Below are 13306 nucleotides of genomic sequence, written 5' to 3'. Positions count from 1 at the left end.
CATGCCCTTCGGCCTGCAACGCGCCTGCTACTTTCGAGCGCATGATGGACACGATCATTCGAGGCCTCAAGTGGCATATTTGCCTTTGCTATTTAGACGACATTATGGTCTTTTCCTCCGATTTTGCGTCCCATCTAACTCGCCTCGAACAAGTGCTCGCTTGCTTCTCAGCTGCAGGACTGCAACTGAACTTGAAAAAATGCCATTTCGCCGCTCGAAAGCTTACGATTCTAGGTCATGTTGTTTCGAAGGACGGTATTCTCTCCGACCCTGCCAAACTTACAACCGTTTCAGCATTTTCCAAACGAAGTACCATGAAAGATCTCCGCAGCTTATTAGCTCCGCCTATGTTCTTATTTCCGACGCTTTATTCGCAATTTCGCTATGATCATCAACCATTTGACCAAGCTCCTCGCTGGCAGTAATAACCTTTCGGCTTGGTCTCCTGCTTGCGACGACGCTTTCAACAAATTGCGCCATCTCCTTACATAGCCTCCTATACTGCGACACTTCGACCGCTCTGCACCCACTGAGATCCACACGGACGCCAGCGGTGTCGGGTTAGGCGCTATTCTTACTCAACGGAAAGATGGGTTTGAAGAGTACGTCGTTGCCTATGCAAGCCGAAGTCTCAACAAAGCCGAAGGCAACTATTCGGTGACTGAAAAAGAATGTCTTGCCATAATTTGGGCCATGGGGAAATTTCGCCCTTACGTGTACGGGCGCCCATTTGACGTAGTGACCGACCACCACGCCCTGTGCTGGTTGTCGTCACTGAAAGATCCAAGTGGTCGCCTCGCTCGATGGGCATTGTGCCTCCAGGAATACGACATCCGCGTCGTGTATCGCTCTGGTCGGAAATATTCGGATGCAGACGCCCTCTCCCGTTCACCCCTGCCTCTTGAGCCTGTCTGCTTCACAAATACTACTGCGATACCACCGCTCTTGCCATCTCTGACATGCCATCTGAGCAGCGCAAGGACCCGTGGGTGGCTTCCATTCTAGACTTTCAGTCTGGCCGGACTTCTGCTCCCACTTCTCGGACGTTTCATCGGCCGGCTGAGCACTTCACCACTCGGGAAGACGTGCTGTACCGCTAGAATTACACACCCGGCGGCCGTAAGTGGCATCTCGTCATTCCCCGCCACCTGCGCTCCGAAATCTGCTCCACTTTCTACGACGACCCACAATGTGGCCTCGCAGGTTTCCTGAAGACGTATTCACGTATTAGGCTTCGGTACTACTGGCGCGGCATGTACCGTTATGTTCGACAGTATGTTCGGTCATGTTCCACGTGCCAGCAACGCAAGACTCCCCCTCAACACGCCGCCGGCCCCTTATTAGCTCTGCCATGCCCCGCCCGGCCATTTGACCGCGTCGGCATCGACATCTACGGTCCCCTTCCCAGTGCACCAGACGGTAACCGTTGGATAATCGTTGCCGTCGATCACCTCACACGGTATGCCAAAACTTCACCTCTTCCGTCGTCCACAGCAAAAAACGTTGCCACTTTCATTCTTCACAATCTCGTCCTTCGTCATGGAGCTCCTCGAGAGTTGCTGAGTGACCGTGGTCGTGTGTTCCTCTCCGACGTCATTGCAGCATTGCTTCGTGAATGCCGCGTCGTTCACCGCACCACCAGTGCCTATCACCCACAGACGAACGGGATAACTGAACGTTTTAACCGAACCCTGGGCGACATGCTTGCTATGTACGTCTCGTCAGATCACTCCAATTGGAACCGAGTGCTACCTTTTGTTACGTAAGCTTATAACACCGCCATTCAAAGCACTACGGGATTCTCCCCTTCCTTCTTCTTCACAGACGCGAACCTTCTTGCACCATGGACACTATTCTTTTGTACCGACTCGACGCCTCCGTGTCCACGACTCTATCTCAAGAAGCTACGTACGCTGAAGAATTCCGCCAACTTGCACGTTCGTTCACATCACAAGACCAGTGGCGCCAGAAGCAGCACCACAATGCCTCCGCTATGACTACGTGCTATGCTCCTGGCTCGCTAGTCTGGCTGCGTGTCCCGTCCCCTACATCTGGCCTTTCAACGAAGCTGGTCTCCAAGTACCAGGGTCCATATCGTGTACTTCAACAAACATCTCCGGTGAACTACCTCATCGAGCCGTTAGAACCGTCTTCTGACCATCGTCGTCGCGGTCAAGAAATTGTCCACGTGTCCCGACTCAAGCAGTGCTACGATCCCCCTGTGTTTTCTTGCCCCTAGGTCGCCAGGATGGCTCCTTATTCCGCGGGGGGTAATTGTACTGAAGGCGAATGACCACGATTCGATGTCTGGGACAAGAAGACGACGATGAGTGTGGTTGTTGTTGACGCTCTAGCTCGCGCTCGCCAGTAACCAGACCTGCCTTTCGAATAGACTTCTGCAACGCCACGTCCAGGCCTGCTTGAAGACCAACAGCCCCATTTTAATGTATATATATATATATATATATATATATATATATATATATATATATATATATATAATATATATATATATATATATATGTATTGTACGGGAGATTATTGGTACTGGCACGGTAAAGTGTGAGAGAGGAAGTCGACGAACTAGGAGTGCGCGCCTCGATCGGTGTCCAGCTGAGACTGCTCCGTCTTGTACTTCAGTCAGACGCCCTGTGGACTTGCAAGAACATCCCGTGACATTTGAGCTGTCGTGGCGGGGGCAGAGTCACAAGAGACGGGCACCAAGGCGGCAGAAAAAGAAGCGATAATGACGTCAGCGGTGACGATCACTTTAGGAGAACGGTTCGGGAGGTCGATGGTAGTGTCACGGAACGGAGACAAAGCCAGTTGCGCGCGAGCGCAGTCGACAACAGCATGATGTGCGGAAAGGAAGTCCCAACCGAGAATAACGTCATGCGAAGCACGGCATAGAACGATGAATTCTACAAAATATAGTTCATCCTGAATCATAACACGAGCCGTACATGCGGCCGAAGGCTTGACTTGCTGCGAGCTTACCGTGCGTAGGGAAATATCTGGTGCAGGAGTCGTTACTTTCTTGAGTTTTCGGCAGAGGTCTTCACTTATGACAGAAACGGCAGCCCCCGTATCGACAAGAGCTGTTGTCGCGACGCTTTCCACAAATACGGCGATTTCGTTAGGAGGTGAAAGACGAGGCCTTGAAAATTTCGACGATGGCGCAGTTCTTACCTCGGGAACTGCGGCTGTCAGTTTTCCTCCTGACCAGAGCTGGAACGGCGAAGCATAGGTGAAAGGGCACGGCGGCGAGGGGAAGGAGACCGACGAGAGTTGAAGGCGGCGCGACGAGAATACGAGTCCGAGGGATCAGGGATAGAACGATGCGAAGGCTCTTGGGGAAGGTAGCCGAGGTTCGGCACGTCACGACGAAAATAAAGTCCACGGCGGCGACAGAAACGCGCAACATGTCCCGGAATACCGCATGCGAAACAGATAGGGCGGTTGTCCGGAGTACGCCAAGGGTTAAGAGAAGGTCCGGAAGGCGATAAGGGCACGTGACCGGGCGTACCGGAAGTGGCGACGAGTAGAAACTAGAGGCGGGTCGGGAGGTAGTAGGCATCGGTCGCGGAGGAGGTCGGCTGAGAGCGGCAGCGTAAGTCAGAGGCGCAGTCACAGGCGGCGGTGGAGAGGGAGGCGGGAGCGCCTCAGAAACTTGTGCTTGGATGACATGACGGAGCGATTGGTTCTAGCGTGGAAGCAGGCTCAGCAACACACGCTACAAGAGAGAGCTGGCGAGCCACTTCTTCCCGAATGTATTGTTGAATCTGCGGCAGCAAGCCAGAGTGATCAGCGCCAAGGCATCCAGGCTCTAAGGCCGAGAGGTCCGCGGACTGCACACTGGTGCGACGGGTGGAAAGGCGCTGCTTGCGCAGCTCGTCGAAGCTTTGACAGAGCTCAATTACTTGTGCAACTGTTGTAGGGTTCTTGGCCACGAGCATATGGAAGGCATCGGCGTCTATGCCTTTCATAATGTGCCTTATCTTATCGGCTTCGGTCATGGACGCATTCACGCGCTTACAGAGGTCGATGACGTCCTCAATGTAGCTCGTGAAGGTTTCACCGCTTTGTTGAGCGCGACCACGCAAAACGGTGTTCAGCACGGAGTCTGCGCACAGCGGGACGGCCGAAGACCGAAGTGAGGGTCTCGGTGAAAGCTGACCAGGTTGGAAATTCGGCTTCGTGGTTTCTAAACCACAGATGTGCCACATCAGTCAGATAAAGATGGGGTTGGTGAGCTTGTCGCGATCAGACCACTTGTTATGCGCGCTAACGCGGTCATACTCTGCAAGCCAGTCCTCCACGTCGTGATCGTCGGTGCCGCTGAAGATGACAGGGTCGCGCTGACGTACCGCACCAGAACACACAACAGCCGGAGGGGGGGGGGGGGAGCGCATTGCGAAGGGCCGGCGTCGTCGGTCATTGTGGCCGCAGATGGCAACGTACGGCTGCGGAGCTCCAGGTCGGGGAAAACGTTTACCCAGCACCTCCACCAAATGTCACGGGATGTTCTTGCAAGTCCACAGGGCGTCTGACTGAAGTACAAGACGGAGCAGTCTCAGCTGGACACCGATCGAGCGCGCACTCCTAGTTCGTCGACTTCCTCTTTCACACTTTACCGTGCCAGTACCGATAATCTCCAGTACAATATATATATATATATATATATATATATATATATATATATATATATATATATATATATATATATATATATATATACACCCTCTGCTCACAATTTTCTATTTCTCGCTTTATGGCGAACGCAAATATATCGACACTTCAGGCAAATTTTCGCTGTTGTCGCCGTGATGTTCCGTATTAAATCCAATAGCCATATACATAAGCGACCCATACTATGTGGGTGCGGGAGAAAGCACGTAACAGTGAGCCGAAAAGGATGGCGGCTTGATGGGCATTATCTTCTCGCGCGCTCAATATTCCGGTTAGTTGTAGGTCACGTAGTCAAACGCAAATGAGAAGGAGAGCACGTGTCTTCTCCTATAGCCCTGCCGTAGCTGTGAATGACTGTGCGCGGCTGACGCTTTTGCGGCCCGCATGCCGTACCTAATTGTTGGTAATCATTGGTGGGTGCAATGATAAAGGGCGACCAGGGATGGCTCCTAACTTCATGCGCGCTGTCTTCCTTGCCGGGCTGTCTTTCCGCGCCCCTAGTGTTGCAGAGACAGAGGTCATTGCAGATCACTGTCAGAGGCCGTCTGTAGTGGACATAAAAATAGGCAGATATTGATGATGAATTTAATTTTCGGAGTTGCGGTGAATCGCGTGGCTGTACGAACCGTTCGCCTCCACTGCCGGCGTTCTTCATAATGCTTGCGTTGTGAAAGCGAGTGCTCGAGGTCATCCAGTGAGGTATTTACAGGTTTACATGGTCCGTGCTTACTATATGTCCACTATGCTTACTATTTTATTTTAGGTGAATGTTTACTACAATTTATATGGCCACTATAACTAACGTATAGACTCGTGTAAAGGCTGCACTTTTCTGTCGCGATTTTGACGGGCCTTTCATGGGAACGGGCCATTTGACCTCATTTTTCCAACTACGTGTATGAAATCCACCGTAAACCTCCGCGATCACCTCCTCTCGACATCCAGTAGCGACGCGCGAAAGTACGCAGCACGCGACAATTCGCTGTTAAGCTTGATCAGAATCAGCGTACGGAACGCGATTGCTTCTCGGTTGGATGTCTATTTTTTTAATATTGGCTGCCAAGTTCAGGGTGCGGCACTTACATGGGTGCGATCCTTACACGGATTTACACGGTAAGAATCTTCCTTCGTGTATTGGTCTTCTACTTCGCTATCACTAATATTGCTTCGCCTTCCCGGCCAAGCTGCAGTCTTTTTCTTTTTTTTTGTACTTTGAGTCCGAGTATAAGGGCTGCTGTGCATGACTTCTAGACTTTTATTTATTCTGATTTCGAGTGAATCCGGCTTGGGCATCATTTCGGTTACTGAGTGAATTCTATATACAAGGTGTTTCAGCGAACACTTTCCAAAATTTGTAAAGTGGCCTGTGACGGATAGTACAATTCTAGTTCATGAGCTCGTGCACTCGAAAAGGCGGACATTACTTGCACAGAAAATTGAAATGCATAATCGACTAATTAACAAAATTACCCAATTAAGCTTTTAGCTATTACGTTATGGTCCATGTTGCAATTTACAAATTCTAGCCGTGGAGTTCGGGTCCACTTGGAACTAATTCTCAGGCTGACACCAGTGTTGATATATTAATTCTCTAACTTTGCGGAGAAATGCATTGGCGTGCCAGTCACTTTCTCAACAAAACGTCATTTTATGCATCGAAGCACAAAAGTATGAATAGAACAAATTATGGGGTTTTACGTGCCAAAACCACCATGTGATTACGAGGCACACCGTAGTGGAGGACTCTGGAATAATTTAGACCGCCTGGGGTTCTTTAAAGGGGCCCATAAACCATGTCAGATATTTTTGAACATTTCAAGTAAACACGCGCATCGAGTTCAGAATGACGTCACGATAAACGATGCCAAACGCTGCAGCGCTACGCGCCGCGGGCGCGCCACAAAATCAAGAAACAATGCCGTCCTCCTTTCCTGGCCTTTCCGGTATCCCCAGCGGTCGCCACGATGTCAGCCGCGATCTGGTGATGTCAACAGCGGTTACGGCGCCCATTGGTCGAACAAGGATCTACGACTTCCGGTCGGTAATTACAGCCCGCAACCCAAGTGCCAAATCGCTCGCAGTTCCAACACAGTCGTGCTTAGCGGTCTGATTAGCTGCGCGAACAGAGTGCGACAGTGTTGGCCTTTCTAGACGAGTGCGCAACACAGGGACCATAGCGGCACGCTTCGCATGAGCACGCGCTGGCACGGCAGCCACAGCGGGTAGCCACAGCGGGTAGCACGTTACCGGAACGGTAACTCGCCGCACGCCGTTTTCCATTTGCGGGCCACCGTTCGACAGCGGTTTTGCTCGCGAACAGCGAGATTCCCTTGCAGTACGTAGAGAGGATGAGACCGGGACTCATTTTTTTTTGCGGCAGCATCTCCGCGGCTAATCGCTCGACGGCGGCGATATCGTCGCTAGGCCTTTTCCGGTTCCCTTCAAAGCTAAAGCGGACGGCACTTCGAAATTAATTACCGACGCTCACAAGCCGCAATATTTTCTTATCGTTGTTATCGCTCCGCGCAATAATTGTACACAAAGAAGAAAAATACGCTTATATTAGCGGCGCCGGCGCCGTCGGCTGCGATGCGAGCACAGCCCCCTGAGCCGGTCGTCTCCCGTCGGTAGCCGTGCACTGCAGCTGAGGTGCAGCCAATGTTTTCGTCACCAGTGGCGGAGGCACGTAGCTTCGCGGTCGTCGATTGGCCCGTTGATCGTGCTGCGGGTGGTGCGCCGGCCGAACTGCTGTCTACTTTGGAACCCTCTCGCGCGGCAGACGTTCTACGGCCCTGGAGGATGGTTCGCCGTCGGTATATTTGCCGCTAGCGTGGACCACGCGTGGACGTGCTTTAACCGGAAATGGACAGCTCGTTGGCTATGACGTATGTCACGTGACATTTGGAGGAGCACTCGGCGAGAAGAAACCAGTCGACGAGGAGAGTAGGGAAGTAAAGAGCGAAATGAGCGAGGGCCGTGTTTCGATCATCAAACGCGTGTAACTCCGCTATTACGGCGCCATTTCGAAAAATTTTCGCGGATACGTGTTCGTTGTAGACTCGTGCACAACGGCAACACCACAACTAAATTTCGACCTCTGGGTGGTTTAGGGGCCCTTTAACGTGCACCTAAATCTAAGTACACGGATGTTCTAGCATTTCGCCCCCATTGAAATGCAGCCGCTGTGGCCGTGATTTGATCCCGCGACCTCATGCTTAGCAGTCCTACACCATAGCCACTAAGCAACCACGGCGGGTAAGCACAAAAGTAACTGGAACGCCAATGCATTTCTCCGCAATGTTCGGAAATTAATATCTCGAAACTGGTGCCATGCTGAGAATTAGTTCCTAGTGCATCGGCCTTGCGAATTCCACGGCAATAATTTGTAAATTGCAACATGGGCCACTAAGATAATATGTTAAAAACATAATTGGCAATTTTTTTTCATTAGTCGATTATGCATTTAAATTTTTTGTGCAAGTAATGTCCACCTCCTCGAAGAGACCAGCTCATGAACTAGAATTGTGCTATCTGCCACAGGCAACTTTACAAAAAAATGTTGAAAGTCTTGGCTGAAACGCCCCGTATTTATGGCCTCTGCATGCAAGAGGCGATGCTTCTATCCCTAATGCGTAAATGTTGTAAATAATTAGAAGAGATTCTGTTCTATTTTTGTCACCATTCATTAGCATTGCCTACTGGAAAGAGAATAAATATTAAGACACATATCATTCACGTGCTTTTCACACGCCATTGATAGAAGACTCTGCCGAAAGGGTCACTGAAGTCTGCAAGTTTTTTTCAGGGTCAAAAAGGTTGTCGCAGTTTCACCTGAAAGGCGAAGCATCAATTGCGATAGCAAATTTGTAGAGAGCTATACGGAGTAATGATATTAGCTTTATCAACTGTATAAACTTGGACATGCAGCAGCACCGGCAACACGCAGAACTGTTGTCGACGCCGTCGGCGTTTTGCCCGCGTTCGCTCAAAATGCGTGCGGCGTTGGTGACTGTTGCCGGAGCCTCTGATATAAATAGGCACTTGGTGCCGCAGCTAAACGTCGCCTCCCTTCCCTCCCCCACGGCCTCTCGCGCGTTGGAAGAAAGCGCGTTTGCTCTACATATATGGTGATTGTAAAGGAGGAAAGAGACGCCTACTTCTGCAGCCCTTAAGGGAGCACGGCGCAGAACGCGCGTTTGTTCTCCGCCGTGCGTTCACTCCCCGTCAAAGCGCGCGCCCCTCGGGCCCTTTCACTCGCACATACAGCGTTCGGCGCGCGGCGACGATATTGGCGCTGAGCCGTGCTCCCTCAAGGGCTGCAGAAGATAGCGCCAACCTTTCCCTTTCCCTCAAGAACCACTTACCACCGGCGACGATACCCACCCCGGGCCTGACCGGCCTGGCACAACACCCCTGCAGACTCTGCAGCACACCAAGGCCTTCCATCTCGGCCTGATACGTGGCGCCTATGCCTGCCGGTTTTGCTTCGCCCAGCCATGGCGACTCCACTCTATCCCTTCTTTCGCTCCCACTTACCCCTCCCCGTTGGCGCTGAGCCGTGCTCCCTCAAGGGCTGCAGAAGATAGCGTCAACCTTTCCCTTTCCCTCAAGAACCACTTATCATCGGCGACGATTTCATCTCCATTGACGTCATACGGAACCTCACGGCGACGGCGACGGCGACGCCGACGGCAAAAATCTGCTTTTGAGTGTCCATATAATTGCTATCGCAATAAAAAGCACGCAAAGTAATTTGAAGTGAAGTGAACATACATAAACATATTCATTCTCTAGGTATAGGCTATCAAATTAGTTGGCTACCTCCGTCTCTTTAAAAAATATAATAAAGTTTGTCCTGTGCATATATTAAAATATATTGTGTCTGTGCACGGTGTTGTGTGCACGGAAATGAAAAAAAAAAAAAACATGTTGAAGTGAGGAAACACGGATGAGGTAGCCGCTACTGGTGCTTCTAATGCGCTTGTGCTCCTATTATTTTTTTTATTTATTTATCACAATAACAACAGCGCCCGTAGGCAGGCATTACAGCGGGAGGGGGGGGGGGAGAGAAGGAAACAAAGAACCAATCAATTGTCAGGATTTGCGAAATAAAGCGAAATTATAAATTAAAAGCATTGCACGTCCGCACCCACAATGGTGCCGTAAGCTTTTAGCCACAAAAAAGTGGAAATGTAGAGGCAATGCAAGATAATCCTCAAATTATGTGGGTAATAGAACTCCGGTAATGACACTTTTGGGGCGGGGGGGGGGAGGGGTGGTGAGCTACAGATCGCCGAGAGTTTTCCCGAAGGGGGGGGGGGGCTGAGCCTCCCCCCCCCCCCCCCGGGACAACTCTGGAGGGGGCTCGAGCCCCGGAGCCCCCCCCCCCCCCGTAGTCGGCGCCTATGGCGCCTGCTGTGTGGAGGGAGAATCCAGCAACGGGCGTCGTGACCTTTCGAAGGAAGCGCCAAAGCTTTGCGTCCATAACTGATACGGCGGTTCCGTTGTCCACGAGGGAATATGTGCGAACACCGTCAACTAACACGTCTATCACATCGGTCGGGCTACGTTGAGGACTTTCGCGTTTAGACGGCGTCGCCATATATATATATATATATATATATATATATATATATATATATATACGATGGTTTTGCCTGCTATGACTATTATTTCTGGCAATGATAGTTTTATGTGCAGTATTCATTAATAAGTATGTTACTGCAAGCGCGTACGCTTCTTCCGGTCAGGAGTTCTCATTTTTTCAATTAGTGCATTTAGAATATTTGTTATTTTCCCACACATATATATCGTGAATACATTTGTTTATGTACCCATTGATCTGTATGTACCTAGACATACATTGGTCATTCTTCGCGCCGCGCAGTTAATAAACCTAGTTTATTTCACTCTAATATTTATTTCTGCGATCATTGTCTCTGATCAATAACCACCATTAAGAAGCGCGCGTAAAATGACACGATATCAATAATAATATTTTCTTACGTAGCTTCACGTTGCAGTGATACCAGTTACCTTTAGGAGACGGTGGTAAAAACAGCTGTTCAACTGGCTAAAACTACATTTGGTACCGGCTGTCAAAAGTCATGGGCGCACCAAAGCAACTAAAATATTTAAAACATTTACTGCACTGACGTTCTGCGAGAAAAAATGGGCGCCCGTCAGCGTCCGCGTTGCGAACGCGCGCTCGCTAGCAGATGACGCGCTTGACAACGACAGCAAAATTGAAGACGTCGCGTTGTATAATCCATTTGATTGATTGAATAACTTTTTTTTTCAGTCCTGCGGAACGCGTATTAGCACGTCGCGGGCCGCTCCCACGTCGGGACCGACAGGCCTAGCCTACCGGCCGCATCGTGGGCCTGCTGGACAGCCCAACGTTGCTTAGCCAGGAGTGGGTTGCGGAGAGCCGCCTCCCACCTAGCTGAGCTGAGGTCAGGGCTTGCTATGAAGATACATCCCCAGAGCATGTGCGAAAGTGTTGATCTATCTCCGCAAGCAGGGCACGCGTCATCAGTGTGAATCTCCGCATATATCGCATGTAACGTGAACAGATTGGGATAGGTCTCTGTCTGGAAAAGTCTGAATGTCAGTGCTTGAGGCCTGGTGAGCTTGGGGTGAGGAGGAGGGTAGTGTAGCTGAGAGATAGAAGTGTTTAATAAGTTCATTATCGGCCATACCATGCTGAATACGCCGGTTCTCGTTGTATAATCCATGTCTCAAATATATATGCTTGGCAAAATGGTGTAAACATAAATTTGCAGTTGAAATAAAGCACTGTAATAGGAGGGTACTATGCGCAATCGGCCTCGGCGCCCGCAGCGAAAGTACGTTGAATATGCCGCGGAGCGCGTCTCCGCCACAATCCAGTTCGCTCGCAGCGCCCTCGCACAATTTTTCCACATGCGGCGCCTGAGCGGGAGAGCGCCGTTCGGCCCACTCGACCATTGTCTAGTACACTCTACCAGGACTGCCTAGTGGTCTTTCCTCCGGTAACTAGATATCGGTGGCCTCGGAAGAGTTTGCCTTTACAGTGACGTGAAAGTGTGGCATTTTGTGTGGAAGACAAGCGAAACGTTGGCGTGCCTGGGGACCCCGTTGTAAGATGCCACAGCTCGCTGTGGTGATAAAGTTTGGTTCGCCATGACACAATGAGAGCGCCGTTATTATAGATGATAACACTAACTGTAAAACGAATAATTGCTTTTCCTGAGAGTCCTCCTCAGTGACAGCAAATCACAGTTCATTTGAGCATTTTAGTAGTTGTTTATTACTCTTGAAATAGCTTGTTAATTCTTGTTGCTTCTAAGAGGTGTTCCCTTTCAGATTATCCATATGAAAAGTAATCAGAAGGAACTTGAGTGAACGGCTACGCGCAAAACTAACTGCAACAAACTAAAGAAGACTTGTACGGCGCAGAGCTTTTCCAAGCTTTGGTAACCAAGCAAATATTTTGTTGAAACATGCGGAAGACAGATAGATGCCCAGATACTATGAAGTCAAATAGTGAGAAAGCGTGAGCGATTGTCCATATGATTAACTCGCACTATACCCTACTCTCTAGAATCATTTACATGCACAAAAATAAAGGAGGCGGTTTGCACCACCGGTTAAGAAAACTACCACATCTGCCTGGTACTAACAGTTATTTTGGCTCGCAGGACAGTGAACAAGAAATGGAGTAGGCCTTTATTAGCAACATGATGGCATGCAAAGCCAGCATGGCTCGCTGGGCGCCCACGTGGATGGCCTTAAACATTCCATGTCGAACATTTCACGCACTGCTGTTCCCTTATGACACCCACAGCATTATATATGCAGGCATCTTAGCGAGAAGAGTAGGGCCAAAAAGAAACAGAAACAGTCGCAACCAAGCGAGGGCTGGAGCTATAGATCGACGCACGGCATAGTGGTGGCGGGCAGTGAATGGAATGGCGGGTTACGTAACTGTGCCCATAGAATACTCCGAACAATGCTTTCCTCTTAGGCTCGTGCTAGATGCCGTGCTATCTTGGGGCAGGCATTTTCATGCGTGGCTTGAAATATGATGCAACATGTCAGTTGTGTGAGGACACAACTGATATGTCGAGACAAAAGTATTAGATATACGAAAGACAACGAACGAAGCAGACTAAGGTAGTCCTGCAGGAAAGGCGCGCATTTTCAAGCGATGCTTGTTATAACTCACATATTTCGATGGCGTCCATGTACGTAAAAATTATCATCATCAGCACTGGCTCGAGCGTCGTCGTCTTCTTCCTCAGCTGGCTCGTTGGCGCCTCTCGGTTTGGGCTCGTGCTCGTGCTCGGCACGCGCTCGTGCCACTGCTCCCGCGTTCTCCGTCGTCGTCTGCTTCCACAGCTCGTTGCGTTGCCGCTAATCATTCCAGCGTAGAATTTCACTTCTCTTCTGTCGTCGTAATGGGGAGGCCGCGTTTACGGGGGTATGAGCCATTGCTTAAGGGGTATGAGCCATTCATTGTCTTACGCTAACGGACAGATTTAATTTTGAAGCAGTTTTATGTAAGTCCATCCGCAATGAACGCGCTCGGGAAAGGGCTCGTCGTCGACGTGCCGATTCTAGCGTGAGGGCTTCT

This window comes from Dermacentor silvarum, chromosome 6, assembly GCF_013339745.2.
Source record: "Dermacentor silvarum isolate Dsil-2018 chromosome 6, BIME_Dsil_1.4, whole genome shotgun sequence".
NCBI classification, from domain to species: Eukaryota; Metazoa; Arthropoda; class Arachnida; order Ixodida; family Ixodidae; genus Dermacentor; species Dermacentor silvarum.
Note: the sequence above shows the minus strand (reverse complement) of the source record.